Genomic DNA, 15,001 nt, shown 5'->3' on the forward strand with positions numbered 1-15,001 from the left:
AGTTATATAAAACAGCCCTCCTTTAAACCAGTCCTCATTCCTCTTCCGCCTATAATTTAGCTTCATCCATCTTCCCATCAATTTGATTAGCGTTTTTATACCAGCTGTAGAAAAGTATCCCCCAGCATGATTCTGCAAAGACCAAATTTATACCATGAAAATGTGTTGTCAGGTTGCTGTGTCACACATACAGTAGCATATGTTTCACCTATGAAACATATGCTACTGCTGTGTTCTTTGGTCTGACGCTGTTTGTTTCTTGAAGTTCTGAAACGACCTCTGAGGCCTTCACAGAATATCTGGAATATTTCTGCAGGCAATGGTTGCACATGGTATTTAGAGGCATCAGGTATTTATTTATAAAATACTTTTGAATATATTCCCTTCCATTTTACAATTCTGTATCACTTTGTGTTGGTTTATCTTGTATATTATAATATTTAACACATAACATGAAACACACATTATTGGTGTTTGTAAGGTGATGTGCAGTAAAACTTTAAAGGAGAATAAAGATGCTGTAAAGTTGTAGTGAAACTACGCATCACAAAGCAGTTCATCTTTGATTTTAAACACAAAATCTAACTTAAATGTCTACGTTTTGCTCCAGTTAGGTTTACATTTTCAGATATGTTTGACATGGTTAAAATCACTGAAATGTCATCTGTTGTGCGCTCATGTTCCTATAGATGCTGTAACTGTGTCCAGTGTCAACCAGCCATCAGTGGAAACAAGCAGACAGAAGGCACATAGACGCACATTAGCAATCTCTGAACTGTAGGGTTTAGTTTTACAGGAGCGGCTTAGCAATGTCTCACAGCACTTACGGTGTTGATGCAGGCTGGCATACGTTTGAACGGCAAACATGTCACTCAGCGGTAAATTATGTTCCACGCAAGGTCACCTTGTGTAAAGGTTGGGAAGGAAGAGGAAATGAGCTGAGGGTGTAATTCATCTCTTCATGTCAGAGATATACATCACACTGAGGAAATTGAAACATACACAGTTTAGGAAGGGAATAACAGAGACAGACTTAACCCAGATGTCTATATTTATTACTCTGTTAAACTATACATCTAAAAGGTGTCGATCTTGGATTCATAGCCATAAATTTCGGCTTTAAACTTTTTACTGCATTGCAGCGGGTAGTTTTCACTACCTTGTGCAGAGTTCTTACCAGGGGAAGCAGTATAAGCCAGTGTAAATATTTCTTTTTAAACCAATTTATGCAGACGCAGTGCTGTATGTCATCCAGGGCGTGGAGCTGGTATCCTCTCATTGGCGCTGCTAATTCTCTGTCCTTGTGTGACTTTCAATTTCAATCCATGCTCCCTCAAGGATACATGTCTTAGCATAATATAGTCGGCTTAGAAGTCATTGAGATGTGGTCCCTCTGCTCAAACAGACAGACTCTGCCAGGCAAGGAATCCCCCGCCTCCCTAAGTTCAGCTTGTTGCCAGCTTAGTGCCAACTCCGTGTGTCTCCAGCTTTGGCACCCGTGACCGCTCATCCTTTGATTTTCACCTCCCATGTCCTCTAAATGTACAGTATACACTTACATAGCAAACACTGAGACCACCCTGTTTGATATAAATGTCATTTTCTCACTATAGGTTTTTTTTCATGTTTTTTTTTTTTATCTGTTGTGCCAAATTTGGGGAGGAAAACAAGGTCAAAATCCCCCCTTCCTCTGTCCAGTCCCATCTGGCTCCAACTCTAGTGACAAAAGTCGCTAGGAGAGCGGGAGGGTTTCATGCTTGATGCACAATTCGTCCTGTTTACTCTCCAGTCCTTTTGCATCACAGTACTCTTCAGTCCTTTTGCATCGAGTGATACCACCGCTGAACCACGGTCAGTCACATTATGTTACAGTTTTGTTTTTCTTACAGCTCAGAGATTATCTCCCAAGTCCCGAAGTCCTAAAAATCATGCACTAATGATCACAGGAAACATGGGCACTGTAACCATGTCAGCTAGTGCATATGTTATTTAGGTAACTCGAGAGGACCTTTCACAGATGATATTTGCTTTTCTGACTTCAGTCCTCCTGATTCCACAGTGTTGGAACTGATGTTAAATAGCATCACACTGCCGTTTTTACCTACAAAGACATCCAATCTTTATTTTGAGTGCATTTATTCAGTGTCTGAGGAGGAAAACATTAAGAAAAATCAGTTTTAGACTAAATCACAAATGGGATAATTATTGGTACTCTTGCTATTAATGATATGTCAAATCGTCTTCTTTCTAATATGCAGCATTTAGTCTTTTCTTATAACATTTCTGAAGGTTAAAGCACTCAGAAGGATTTCTGACTTTTCTTCTTTGGATCTGCCTCTAGATCACACAGAGTCCAGAGTTCTCTCTTATGCTCTTTACTCTGTGGCCTCCTCACAAGCTTTGTATGTGTCTTCTTCAAACCGAGTTTGAAGAAGAAGACTTTGTGTCTGACCAGTTCCACATATCTTGAGCCATTATGCTTCTGAAAGACCCAATGACAATAAAATAATTTATTATGCCAATAAACCTAAAGAGACTCCCAGGGCTGTAGGAGGAGAAATGGGACCAAAACATCACAGATCCTCCACTATTTTTAACTGCTTTTCCACATATTTGTCATTCAGTCGGAGTCAAACCGATCTGTAGGGTTTACTAAGTACAGTAAACCTTCACCTCTTTGTGGTTCAGCATTTACCAACTCAACTATTAGAGTTTGTAATAGTTAAGTTTTCTTAGAATTTGACTCCATTTTTTTGGCAGAAAATTAACCTACCGTATTTTCCGCACTATAAGGCGCACCTAAAAACCTTCAATTTTCTCAAAAGCCGCCAGTGCGCCTTATAATCCGGTGCGCCTTATATATGGACCAATATTGAGCCACAACAGGTCTCGCAACTACGGTAAGCAGCCGCCGACTTCATTTTCCCCCGTGGAAGAAGAAACGGGAAAGCAGACGCCGACTTTATTTTCCCCGTAGAGGAAGAAACGGAGAAAAGCAGACGCCAACTTCATTTCCCTGTAGAAGAAGAAACGGGAAAGCAGACCAACTTCATTTTCCCCATAGAAGAAGAAATGGGGGAAAGCAGCCGCCGATGCAGCCAGCGGTGCAAGCTGGGTTTTGTGTAAAGACCCCAAAATGGCTCCTATTAAGAGACATGCTTACAACGCAGAGTTTAAGCTCAAGGCGATCAGTCACACAGTAGAACACGGGAATGGGCTCTTTGCACCTGCCGCGCTGACGTCACAACCGCATGCGCAAATGCGGCTCTCTTTTTTTGCTTTGAGTTACCATGACAGCTAGAAAAGACAAAGTCTTATTTCAGACGCAAATAAAACAATACTATGAACATTGCTGTCTTCCTAATATAATGGGCTTTTAAGTTTTCATGGATTTCCAAACGATCCTGAATTAAGAAGACGGTGGCTTGTAAATATTCGTCGCTACCAGTTAAAGCTAACGCCGCACAGCAAAGTTTACAGCCTTCACGTCACTCCGGATCAACTTCTTCAGCCTAAAGAAGAAGGTAAAGGAGCTTTCTGTGTTATTTCCATGGAAACACTTCTGTATTCAGCCTGAAAGAGCGAGTTTACGGAACGAGAGAGCAGACCAGAGCCAGACAGCCGAGCTACTGATCCGCCTGTACAAACCGCTGTAAACACCGTCCTGCTTCACAAGAAGCATGCTAAACTAATAAAGCGAAGTAACACGGAAACCTTAAGGAACACGGCCATATTTTTCTAAAAGCAATAACTTTGAACCTGAACCGTCAGCTGAACTAGAACTCCGACACCAGAGCTAATGTTAAGCTATGGGCTCGTTGTGCTTCAGAAGCAAAAAGCCTGAACCGTAAAATCCCCGTTATTTGGTCTCTGACACTGACGACAATAAACCACGTAATATACTTGAACATAAGGTAAAAACATTGTCCATTAATGAATGATGAAAAATGTTTAGATACTTAGATAGCACATTTTTACAAGAAAAATGTCCGGCATAAGCTAAAGCTAATGTTAGCTACAAAGTTTAAAGAAAGTAAAACTCACCTTCGTATCTGTGTATAACGAGGCGAACATCTTAAAACCTTTCTCCAGATTATTGTCGGGGCTTCGGCTCCATGTACATCATTAAGCTGAGGTGCAAAGAGCCCATAGAGCAGCAGAGAGAGAATTTAACATGAACGAATCAATGGTGCGGAAGTGGAGGAAGCAACAGCTGTTCATTTTGGGAATGAACGAGTTTTCAGAACGCTGGTTTGTAATCTATTAATAAAGTTTGACTGACCTATCTGACTATTTTGTCGACATTCCCTTTATCGCAGTTCCATCTAATGGATGCATAACGTAACCCCAGCCTCTACTGTAGCGTCTATTCTATGCGCCTTATAATGCGGTGCGCCTTATATATGAAAAAAGTTTTAAAATAGGCCATTCATTGAAGCTGCGCCTTATAATGCGGTGCGCCTTATAGTGCGGAAAATACGGTATTTATTTTCTTCATGGAGCATACTTGAAATATTTGAATCCAGGAGGGTCATTCAATTTTCTTGGCACTGATTGCCTGTATCCCCAAGAGCAGACATGAGTAAGATTGTGGGTGTCCGCTTGTGCATTTTAGCAAAATGGGAAGGTCTTGGTCTCTGTCATTGTAAAAATTTAGCTTCTTCCTCCTGGACCAGCTAACTTGGATTTATACTAAATAAAGAAATATCTAAGATATCGCCTACAAAGCTTTAACTAAGTTTCCCTTTGGAAATGCTGAACTATCTCTTTAAGTAACTGTAAGTAAAGCTTGATCTAAAACAGGGGCATTTAAAGCAACTGAAGCTCAGTATGTGCTGCAAGAAACCAGCATAACGACAATATAACCTCCTTGTTACTGGAGAGAGAGAACTGCACCATGTTTTAGTGAGGCATCTTCAGTAAGCCTGGAATAAACATGCCCATGTCCGTGAAATTTTTTAAGACATGCTGCATATTTTATCTGTCTGAGCAGATTATTAAGATACATCTCTGTGAAATTAGTTCATGTTCAAGAAAATCTACTGATCTCAGACTGACTGAGCTCAGATGACCTGGTAGCTTTGTGCTTGTAGTTGAGTATATGTACAGATATAATATATGGTTGTGTGTTTTTATAGTGTTACATAAGCACAACATGGATCTGCAACCCTGCAAGCAAGTATCTAGTCACACCTGATGAATAACAGAATGACCTGATTTCTTGTATCTCTGGAGACATCTGTGCAGATGAAGGAGCACGGTGCATCAGGCCCCAACTTCCCTTCTCCAGCCTGTCATAGCATCAATCCCGCCTTCAGAAGTGCTCTCCGCAGGGAGCGAATCAGAAAAGGAACTGCAGTTTAACCTTCTCTGTCGTTCTATTTCTGTGCTATCTGTGAACATATCTATCCATCCGCCCGGATATTTTGTAGTCTTTTCTCTCCTTCCTCCTTGAAGACAAACCCGTTCTCCTTTTCTTCCTGTCAAGCCTCCTCTTCTCTTTTTATCCGTCCCTGCTCCCTGCCTTGTTTTAGCAGCAGCAGCCGCTCTCGGAGCTCTGGGACTGTGATTAGGACTGAGGAGAACTGGCTGTAACACAGAGACAAACTCACAACTGGGTCATCATTGTTTCTGTGTGTGAGGACCTGCTTTGCAGATAAAAAACTTGACGACAAGAGTAGAAAATGATGCTTGGTACAAAACTGGGAGACGTTTCTGGGCTGCAGAAAAAAAAAAAAGGAAGAATTGGAAATGCAACACAGAGTTTATGTAATAGGACTTGAATAAAACATGCTGCTGGCCTGCTTCTCCAACTAACCTTTCAGCTTAAAAATCACCCGTTAGTTGGCTTTAGCTGTGGAGTAAAGATGATTATGCTATGGTCAAGGAGTGCATGGCAGTAAGAAAAACTTTGTCACTGAGTGATTCTCTGCTCTCTCAGACTCTGTCTCTCCTTCTTCTTCTCTCTGCAGTTGTCTCGATGTGTCTTCCAGCCCTTTAGCAGACAGTCTGACAAGGTCTGTCCCACTGGCCAACCATTCAGCACTCATCATGCGCATCATTTCCTCTCATCATTCCCCCTGGTGTGCTGCTTCCATCTCCTCTGGCCGACTCACTCGCCATCAAACACTCTAGATATATACTCTTTTATTTGTGCGGAAAGTGTGTGTGCGGGCGCGTGTGTGTGTTTGTGCCTTGGCGGTGATGTAGTGAGAAGGAACAATATTGTTCTGAGTGTGGGTTTTTGTTTGATGGATTGTGGTGTCAATTTGAAGCAAGAAATCTACAGTGTCATCTTTTTATATCACAAGTGTTTTTCTTTGTTCTTGCACAAATCATATTGAAAGCAACAAGTACAGCGGGGAAAACAGGTATTGAACAAGTATTGACATTGTCAGCGTTTTCCTGAGGAAACACACCCTAAATGGACACTTTATTAGGTACACAATTGCTCACTAGATATGAAGACAACAAAATAAGGATTTGTGTGGCCTTGAACACACAAAGGTTAGTGTCATCAAGGCATCACCAAACAGCTTTTGGTGCAAAAAAGAGAAAATATTCAGTGAGCTGTTGTGTCAATGAAGTTGGAGGGTAATGGTAAATCTCCTGCTCCATTTTCCCCTAATTATTGAACACACCAACAGATGCTTAAAATCTTCCACTTGGGGCAGGACCTTGTTACTGACATGTAAAAGGCTCTCTACTCATTTCTGGCTCAAGATTGCTGGGGTGTCTGTAGTGATGTGAAAGCTGTACTGGTCTGTCGCAGGGAGAAATGCGCTGAGATGAAAGGTGAATCTCTCAACTTAGTCAGTCTATGTCTCTACCTGCATCTATGGTCATGAATTCTGGGTAGGGACTGAAAAAACGAGATCACAGATTCCAGAGGAAAAATTTAGTTTCCTTCACAAAGTGTCTGGACTCAACATGAGAGATGAGGAGAATAGTTTGATCATCTGGGAGGGGCTCAGATGACCCTGGTTGTCATGGTCTTGCCCATGAAAACCAAGGTTTTATTAATCCACGACAGGAGCCAGTTGAAGTGGCTAGGGCCTCTGGTTAGGTTGCCTCCTTGACGCCTCCCTAGTGAGGTGTGCCAGGTACCTCCCACTGGGAGGAGACCCAGAGGAAGCCCCTGACACGCTGGAGGGACTGTTTCACAGCTGGCCTGGAAAGGACTTGGGAGGTCCCCCTGAGGTCACACTTCAAAACTAAGGAAACAAGGAACGAAAGAATAAAGGATGGATTGATGGTCTGAGAGTAAATAAAGGCAAAATGTCTTTCCCTTCCCACCTGGTCACTATTGTACATAAGAATCTGTTCTTAATAACTCCACCTGGTTAAATAAAAATGAAATACAGATACCTCCAAACAACCACTTCTCTGTGCCATCAGCATGTATCATGTTTTTGCTTCTTATTACTGATGTGTACTTATTTACTTTATTCCACTTTATGTTCTGGCTGATTTGTTTTGGTTAATTTAGGTGTGCCAAATTTTTGGTTTGTTACAAATATCTGGTCACGTCAATAGTCTGAGTATTCACTGGGAAAACCATCAATTCATTCAGTGCCTGCTTTCTCTGTTTTTTTCTCATCATTGAGGTGTTCCTTATGATCTGCTGTCAAACAACGTCAAAAAGTGAGAGCATCAGGCAAACATGATTTAGTGCCGTTTCAGCTGCTCAGTTGAGTGCCGTTATTTGTTAGTCCAATTACTTTGGGTGAAGGTGGATAACTTTCATCTTGCCCTTAAAACTTCCACTCAGTTTCTTAACGGATGGTATCGAATGGAAGCTTCTGCATCCATATATTATTCTTGTATTTTACAAAAATGTATCTTTTTTTTTTCTGTTGCTTTCGTCAAACATTTATTGCGAATGAGATTCAGCAGTGCCTTGGCCTACTTTCCAAAACCATCAAGGAGCAAATAATCAGCCCCGGCTAAGGATTTGCTTGGCAGTCTTTCAAACATGGATTCTTGTGAAGCATCTTTCTGTGCAAGTAATGGGTTTCACTGAGAGACTTTCTGAGAGAGTGTCTGCTGTTTTTTGTCCAGCTAACAAGCTAATTTTGAGCCCTCTACTGCCATCTAGAGCACAAAAGCTGCTGTTCATCAGGGATCAGGCTGCATTGGAGCAAAGCTGCTATTTATTTTTTGTGAAAATTGTCATAATTAACATCTTAATGGTTTGGTTATTTATTCCATATTTGTTACGCCTCAGAGGTAATTTCTGTAGTGTTTTGTGCTTTCTTTCCTTTTTTGATAATCTCCCTCATACATTGCTGAGGAAGTGCCAGAAATTGCCTGTTTGTTGTTCAGCGAGTGGGAGGAAATTTCTTTTTATTGTACAAGTAACCTCAACTGCACCCACGCCTGGCCATTTGTCAAGGCCATACCTCATTAGAGAATTAAAACTTTTTTGTTGTTGTTCCTTTTTAATCTACTTTAGTGGTTCCAACACCTTTTTTATGGGAAGAACCTCCTCAGTAAATACCAGGCATTTTAAAAACTGGTGCAAAAGGGCTTTTTTTCAGTTTGCTGTGTTATGCTATAAAAGCAACAGAAACACAAACATTCATATTCATCGGCACTGCATGATTGACTGAAAGAGGGCTGCGTTTAGGAGGAAGTTGGTCTCTGGTTGAGAGCCAATTTTAGTGTCTCCTACACAAGTTTCTTTATGTGCATGCCAACTACAGTAGATTGATAGTTAGATCTATGTTACCTTCAAGGTTTTTAGGTCTCGTCCCTGAATAACGACGTTTGATTAATCAACATTTGCTATGTTTTTATTTTTAAATAGTTCCTTATAAACATAACTATATGTCCAAGGAATGATTTTATCCATATGTAAAACTCTCCATTAACTGAAAAATTAAGCCAGCAGAAGCTCTTGCTAAAGTCACTCTCACGTTTGAAAGATATAGATGTCCTTATATATTTCATTTTTACACAGACGTTACAGTCTCCAAGTCTGAAATCAGAAAACAAGACTAAAACTACAGCCTGCTTTCACACCAGCTCTGACCTCATAATCCAATAAGGCTGCCTTTCATCTGAAACTTTTTTTAAAATGCAGACAATGTTGGTAGCTTGTTCCCTAAATACAACAGTTAACAGGTTTTCTGGCTTGGCTCCCTTCCCAACCATACAAACCAGATTCCTAGACTAGAATACCCCATCAACAGCCCAGTGGCTGGACATGCAAATGAACATTTGAACACTCATGGATTGGTTAAGATGCTCCCTGGGTTCCTATACCAACCTTGTTCCCACATCCCAGACATTTTCATCTCAGAGGTGAATGAAACACAACTGTTCCTGGACAATGAAGTGTCCTCTGAATTTTCTTACCAACGCTTTTGGAAAGTTCATGATTGTACAAAAATCATTGTTCTTGAACATTATTTTTGCTCTTGGTGTTCAGTAGCTCTATAACAAAATCAACTTGTTAGTATTTACCTTAGAAATAGTAATACCAGTAAAGGTACATCAAGTTCCACCAGCAGTACTTATTTAACAGTTTTAATCTGCCTCTTTCTTTTCTTTTGATTTCTTCCTCTTTTTTGCTATAAATCTTCCTTCCTTTGTAGTCTGCACTACACTTCTGCAATTGGATTCAAGATTTCCCAGCCACTCATTGCTGATTATGTGCCCCGATGATTTTTTCCCATAACCATTTTCGTCTAGTGTTAATTAAACCTTTCATCGGACAAAGACACGAGCCATTATGGTCTCTGTATTTCAGAGAACAGATTGAAAAATGACGAATACCTTATGCTGACCTTTCCCAGGTTCTGCCTGTTGGCAGGGCAACGGAAAGAGTATTTAGCAGCATATTTATCTCATCCAAAGCACACCTCAGACTTAATCCTAATGGCCTTTTCATTATCCCTCTAATTAAGCGGGGCAATGAGAGTTAAACTGTCTCTCAGCTGCCTTTGAAGAGTGGCCCTAATGTCAAACCTTGTCCATACATGTTAATCTGGGATAGTTAAACCCACATTAAAACACAAAGTGTGGTCATCAATCATGTGTGTTTCTCCTGAGTGTACATTTCTGTAATTGTGTTAAAAAGTAAATAACAGTAAAAGGAGCATGGCTCATATTTATCGCTCTGGCATGTTTGGGTCATTAGTAAAGACAGAAGTTCCCAACAGTCACTAAATAAATACAGTGTTGTTTGATGCATGAACACACGCAGAATGCTTATGTGTGGAACTTGGTGTGTAATGCAGCATTGTGTAGTTCTACTTTAAAACGTGACACCAAGACAAAAGAGAAAGCTTTCACTAAACTCTGCTGTTTGGGAACGTTAAGATTTCTCATACAGTGGCAGTGGAGAATAAAAGGTGAAACGAGCCAAAACTTTGTCAGAGTACACATTTTTCAACAGCAATAAGGTGTAGCTCTCTCTGCAATTAACTGAATTACTCACCTGAAACATTGTGAAGCTGAATGTAAACATCACTGGTACTGGAGAAAAATCAGTCGGCGTCCAAATATGGGCACAGTATTATTTATAAAATTTTAAACAACATTTAATGTTTTCAAGTGGTCATGTTGTTGTTTTAATCTATCTATCTAACCATTGGCTTTACTTCTTATTGTAGCTTATAAATTGACAAAAATCATTATAGATCCTGTGCAAAGAAAAAAGGCCAAAAAACCTTATCTGAATGCTACAACCATGTGGAATGGTACTAATATTTTTGTCACTATTGGTTGTATAAATTATTTATCAGCATGTGTCCTTTCTGCGCTGCTGCTTAAATGTTTTCAAATTAAAGGTTACCTCAGTTCAAAGTGTCAGATAAGTGGTGCCAATAGTTGCAGAAGGTGCTGTATTTGTCAGTAAAGTGAAATAGATTTCACATTAAAATATACCTTAGTTTGAGCTGTTAACATGCTTAGTATGAATCCAAAATGCACAACTTAACAGAGTTGAGAGTGTTGAGGCAGACTCCTTAATATGTTTTTTCACAAACCATCTAGGAAGCAAAGATGTGCAGATGTTTCCACATTAATTAGATAAATCTACACATTTGTTGCTTCAATCAAACTTCTTGGGTATTCATTCAGCCATGAAACATAATCATTGTAAATTATCTGCATTTCATGAATAATGGGATGTAATCAAAATCACTTCATAATCAACCCCAAGAGAAATGATTTTCTTTGCTGCCACTCAAGTAATTTGTGGGGATGCAATACAGGAGTTTGTGAGATATCCAGTAGATGGCAGTCTCTACTCATGCTGTCATGCCATATTGGTAGCTGCAGCCTTACTATGCTTGGTGATAATAGGATAATAGGGCCTTGCTGGCCTGGAGACGTTTAACTGATAAATATCTTTGGGGAGTCTCTGAAGTGCTCGGTGCAGCTAGATTAGCCACAGGAAAAAGGCTGAAGTTCCATTTCCACCTGAGTAAAATGAAATGAAAAGCCCCAGGGATTTTACTGTGACCCTCTCAGCCCTCACTCCCACTGAGTGATTACTGAAATGTAAGGGGCTAGAGGGTGTAGACCTCTATTAACTATATTAGACTGTGCAGCACCACAGAAATGAAGATCTGATGAGGAAATGTGAATTATTTTCTAATTAAGCAAATTCTTAATTACCTTCAAATAAATTGCATGAGTTCTTGCAAGAGAGAGTGAGAAATGCAATCCACCTTTGTTTTGTACAGTATCATAAAAGGGTTAATGCCAGTGTTATTTTAGCATTTAGTGAACAGGAATTCCTTTGGTTCACTTTAGACCTGTATGCATTTTATTGGCTTGTGTGGGATTTGGGCAGGAAACCAGAGCTAATGCCCCCTCTCCCACTTCAAACGGATGCCAGGCACCCTTAAATGTCAAGGGGTGGTTAGAGAGTTGAAGAAGGTGGGAGGGTAAGGGGGTGGAGGAGTAGGGGGTTGAAGAGTGAGAAGCTGTGGCTCACAGGACAACAGGGAGAAATCCAGCCACACCGGACTCCGTTTTGAGCTTATCAGTGTGCACTGGATGTAACTTTACTGAACCCACTAAGCCAAACCAGATGCAGGTTGCTTCGTGCCACTGTGTGTCAGGTACAGACCTAGGTCAACCTGAGGTGCTTTTCTGGTATGGGAAGATGCCGCTGCATGCCGCTCAGACCTACTGCAGATGTTCCTGATGAGTACTGGTGTTCTGCGGTTCATCCTCTTTCACTTAAAGTAGTGGCTCCCAAATCTATCAGCTTCTGACCCACAAAATAACTGTGGACGAGATTCATGACGCTGACTGTCTGTTGAGGATATAAGTATTTATACTAGACAAGGGTGCAGTAACAAAATCACAAGCCAATATAAGTTTGTAAGTTGTTACTCTTCCAGTAAAAGTAAATTATTGCCTTTATTCCATGAATCTTTTTTTATGTAGTTCAATGTAGCGGATGTTAAGACCTCACACATGGTTGTTTGCAACCCTGGTTAAGATACTGAAATTAGTTCTGGGAATTACTAACTTATTGTTAGTTTTCTGAGGTGACTTTCTGTTTAAATGTTAAGAGTAGTTTATCTTACCTGCAGTTGGTGCATCTTCTGTCAGTATAAATTCAAATTAGTAGCAGACTAGCCAGCAACTAGTCTGAGAGTGGCCCAGACCGAGGCGGAAATCCGCCGTCTCATCACCTGTCCAAATGTTTTAAATGTCATAACGGTTTACTGCACTTTGTGTTTTCATGCAGCTTAACATTTTTTATTGACCTTTGAGCTAGAGTCACATTGGTTTTGGATGGGTATTTGCAAAGAAGCCAATGATTATTTAACACAGTACAAAAAAGCTACAATATAGGTACAGCCTCTATAAAATCTGTTGTATTATTTTCCATATTCAGTTTTCTCCCCAAATTACTCTTTTTCTGTTTCTTTATTGTTGTTCTGAGTTACACTTTTTCCTAGCCCGTTAAAAACCAGCTCCTTGTTCTACGCTTTGTGTCGTACAGGGGATCTGGACCCACAGCTATAAAGAAATGATTGCTTGAGGCACGGACTCTGTTGAAGTTTTAAACAATTGGATTTGATTTTATCCCCTTGCTCATTTTTGGCTGCGACGTCTGTAATGCATCAACTCAATCATAGAGGAAGCCATGCTATAAAGCTTACAGTGTGTGCTGTAAACAACCATCACCTACACTGCAATAAAAAAGCAACAAAAAGTCTTCAACTTTTCTCTTGCTCCGTCTTTAATTGCTCAATATTTGGATGCATGGCCAAAATGGACTCAATGACTTTGTTCACTTGCCATTGCCAAACTACAACCATAGGTAGACTACAACAGCGCAGAAATCAACGTGCTTGTTCACAATTCCTCATTGATATGCATCTGTAGAAATCAAGCTCAATGAGACAATCCCAAACTGAGCAGTGAAAGGAGATGAGAATCAAGTGGAACTGCGTAGGAAGGCAAAAGCCAGGCTGACGTTTTTCACTCTCACCACATTCATTAACCCAAAAAGTGTGCAGTTATGGAGTGAATGAAAACTATTTAACAAATCAAAAGCCAAAGAGGTTTACATTTACTGTTGTTTAGGTTTAACAAATGTAACAAAGTGCTGTGGTTCATCAGAACATTGAATGCTTTTCTGAGGTACTTCAAAATATCTTGTCAATTTTGTAACTAACAAAGAATCATAGTTTTTACATTTTACAAGGAAAATCTCCTTTTTAAAATTGCTTTAAACTTGAACTCAACACCATAATATTTGTCTCAAAACCCCTGCAAACAGTAGACCCTTGTTGACTCCATGGTCTGTAATGATCTGGAACTTAATTCATTTTTATGTTTTCCATCTGTCCCCGACATTCACATTTTAGTAAGTTCTGAAAGTTTTTTTGTGTTTAGGTCTTTTTTGTTTTTTATTTTCTGAAGGATGTTGGTGTTTCAGTGACTTTTTTTTGTCATGGCAGATCATTTTTTTTCTGTGTGGAGAGGTGAGCTGAGCACCACCTTACCTATTGTGCCTTATTTCTGGTCTGCAGAAACTACTAAGGAGCGCTTGCTTGCAGATACCTGCGAATTCTATGAGACTTCAAGTTTTGTTGTGAATTTCATTTTCTTTATTAAATTCTGCTAGTCTGTCTGTTTTCGGCCTTACGGTTTTTACCAAGGCCTATTGGTGACTCACATGGAGAGTTTAGTGTCAGTAATATATTGCTTAATGTAGACTTGGTTTTATTATGTATGAAACTATTTTTTGTGAAACTCTTGACATGTTCCGTTTTTAGTACGAGTTTCAATCAGGACAATTATTGGTGGTGTACTGCCTCCAACTTCCATTTCTAATGTAAATAATCAACAGCTAGCTTCTAGCTTGAGTACTCAGAGATGAAGATCCCAGGAGACCTATCTACTACGGATCAGCTATTAACTGGTTTTAACATTTTAACAGAACCTCATTTCAAAAATCGTAAACTAACCTTTAATGTCTTGAATCAGATGTTTGGGTTTCAGTATGTCCAGTTAAATCCTCACCAGATGGATTTCTTGTGCTTATTAGATTGACAACATTCAACAGTTTTATAGCAGGAATATCAAAGTCTGTGAGTATGTGTTCAGAGGATTGTGTCGGTCACTGGGAGTCCCTCCGTCTCTTTCTAGTCTTGCCAGAATTAGTGTTTATAGGATTTTAGTCTCATTTTCTCCAGCGTTAATTTGTTTCCATGAAGGCAGCCATGACACATTCTCTCCTTCTCCTCAGCCTTTGTGTGGCTTTATTTTATAGAGTTGGGAATTTCTCTCCATGTCTCTTTGCGCTGAATGGAAGACCAGACTACCTCAGCTGCTTTCACAATGCTATTTTGACTCTGAGCATGATCATTAATAATTTCTTCCCTTTCTCTTCCTTCCCACAGCATCTCAAGTCCAAACCCTGGCATTGAACTGTTACTGTTTTTAAATACACTTTTCATTGTATTGTTAAACATTCTGAGGTTTGTTATTATAGTTCTTCTGTGTGAGTGGATAGACAAAC

Source organism: Xiphophorus couchianus, chromosome 22 (genome assembly GCF_001444195.1).
Source record: "Xiphophorus couchianus chromosome 22, X_couchianus-1.0, whole genome shotgun sequence".
Taxonomy (NCBI): domain Eukaryota; kingdom Metazoa; phylum Chordata; class Actinopteri; order Cyprinodontiformes; family Poeciliidae; genus Xiphophorus; species Xiphophorus couchianus.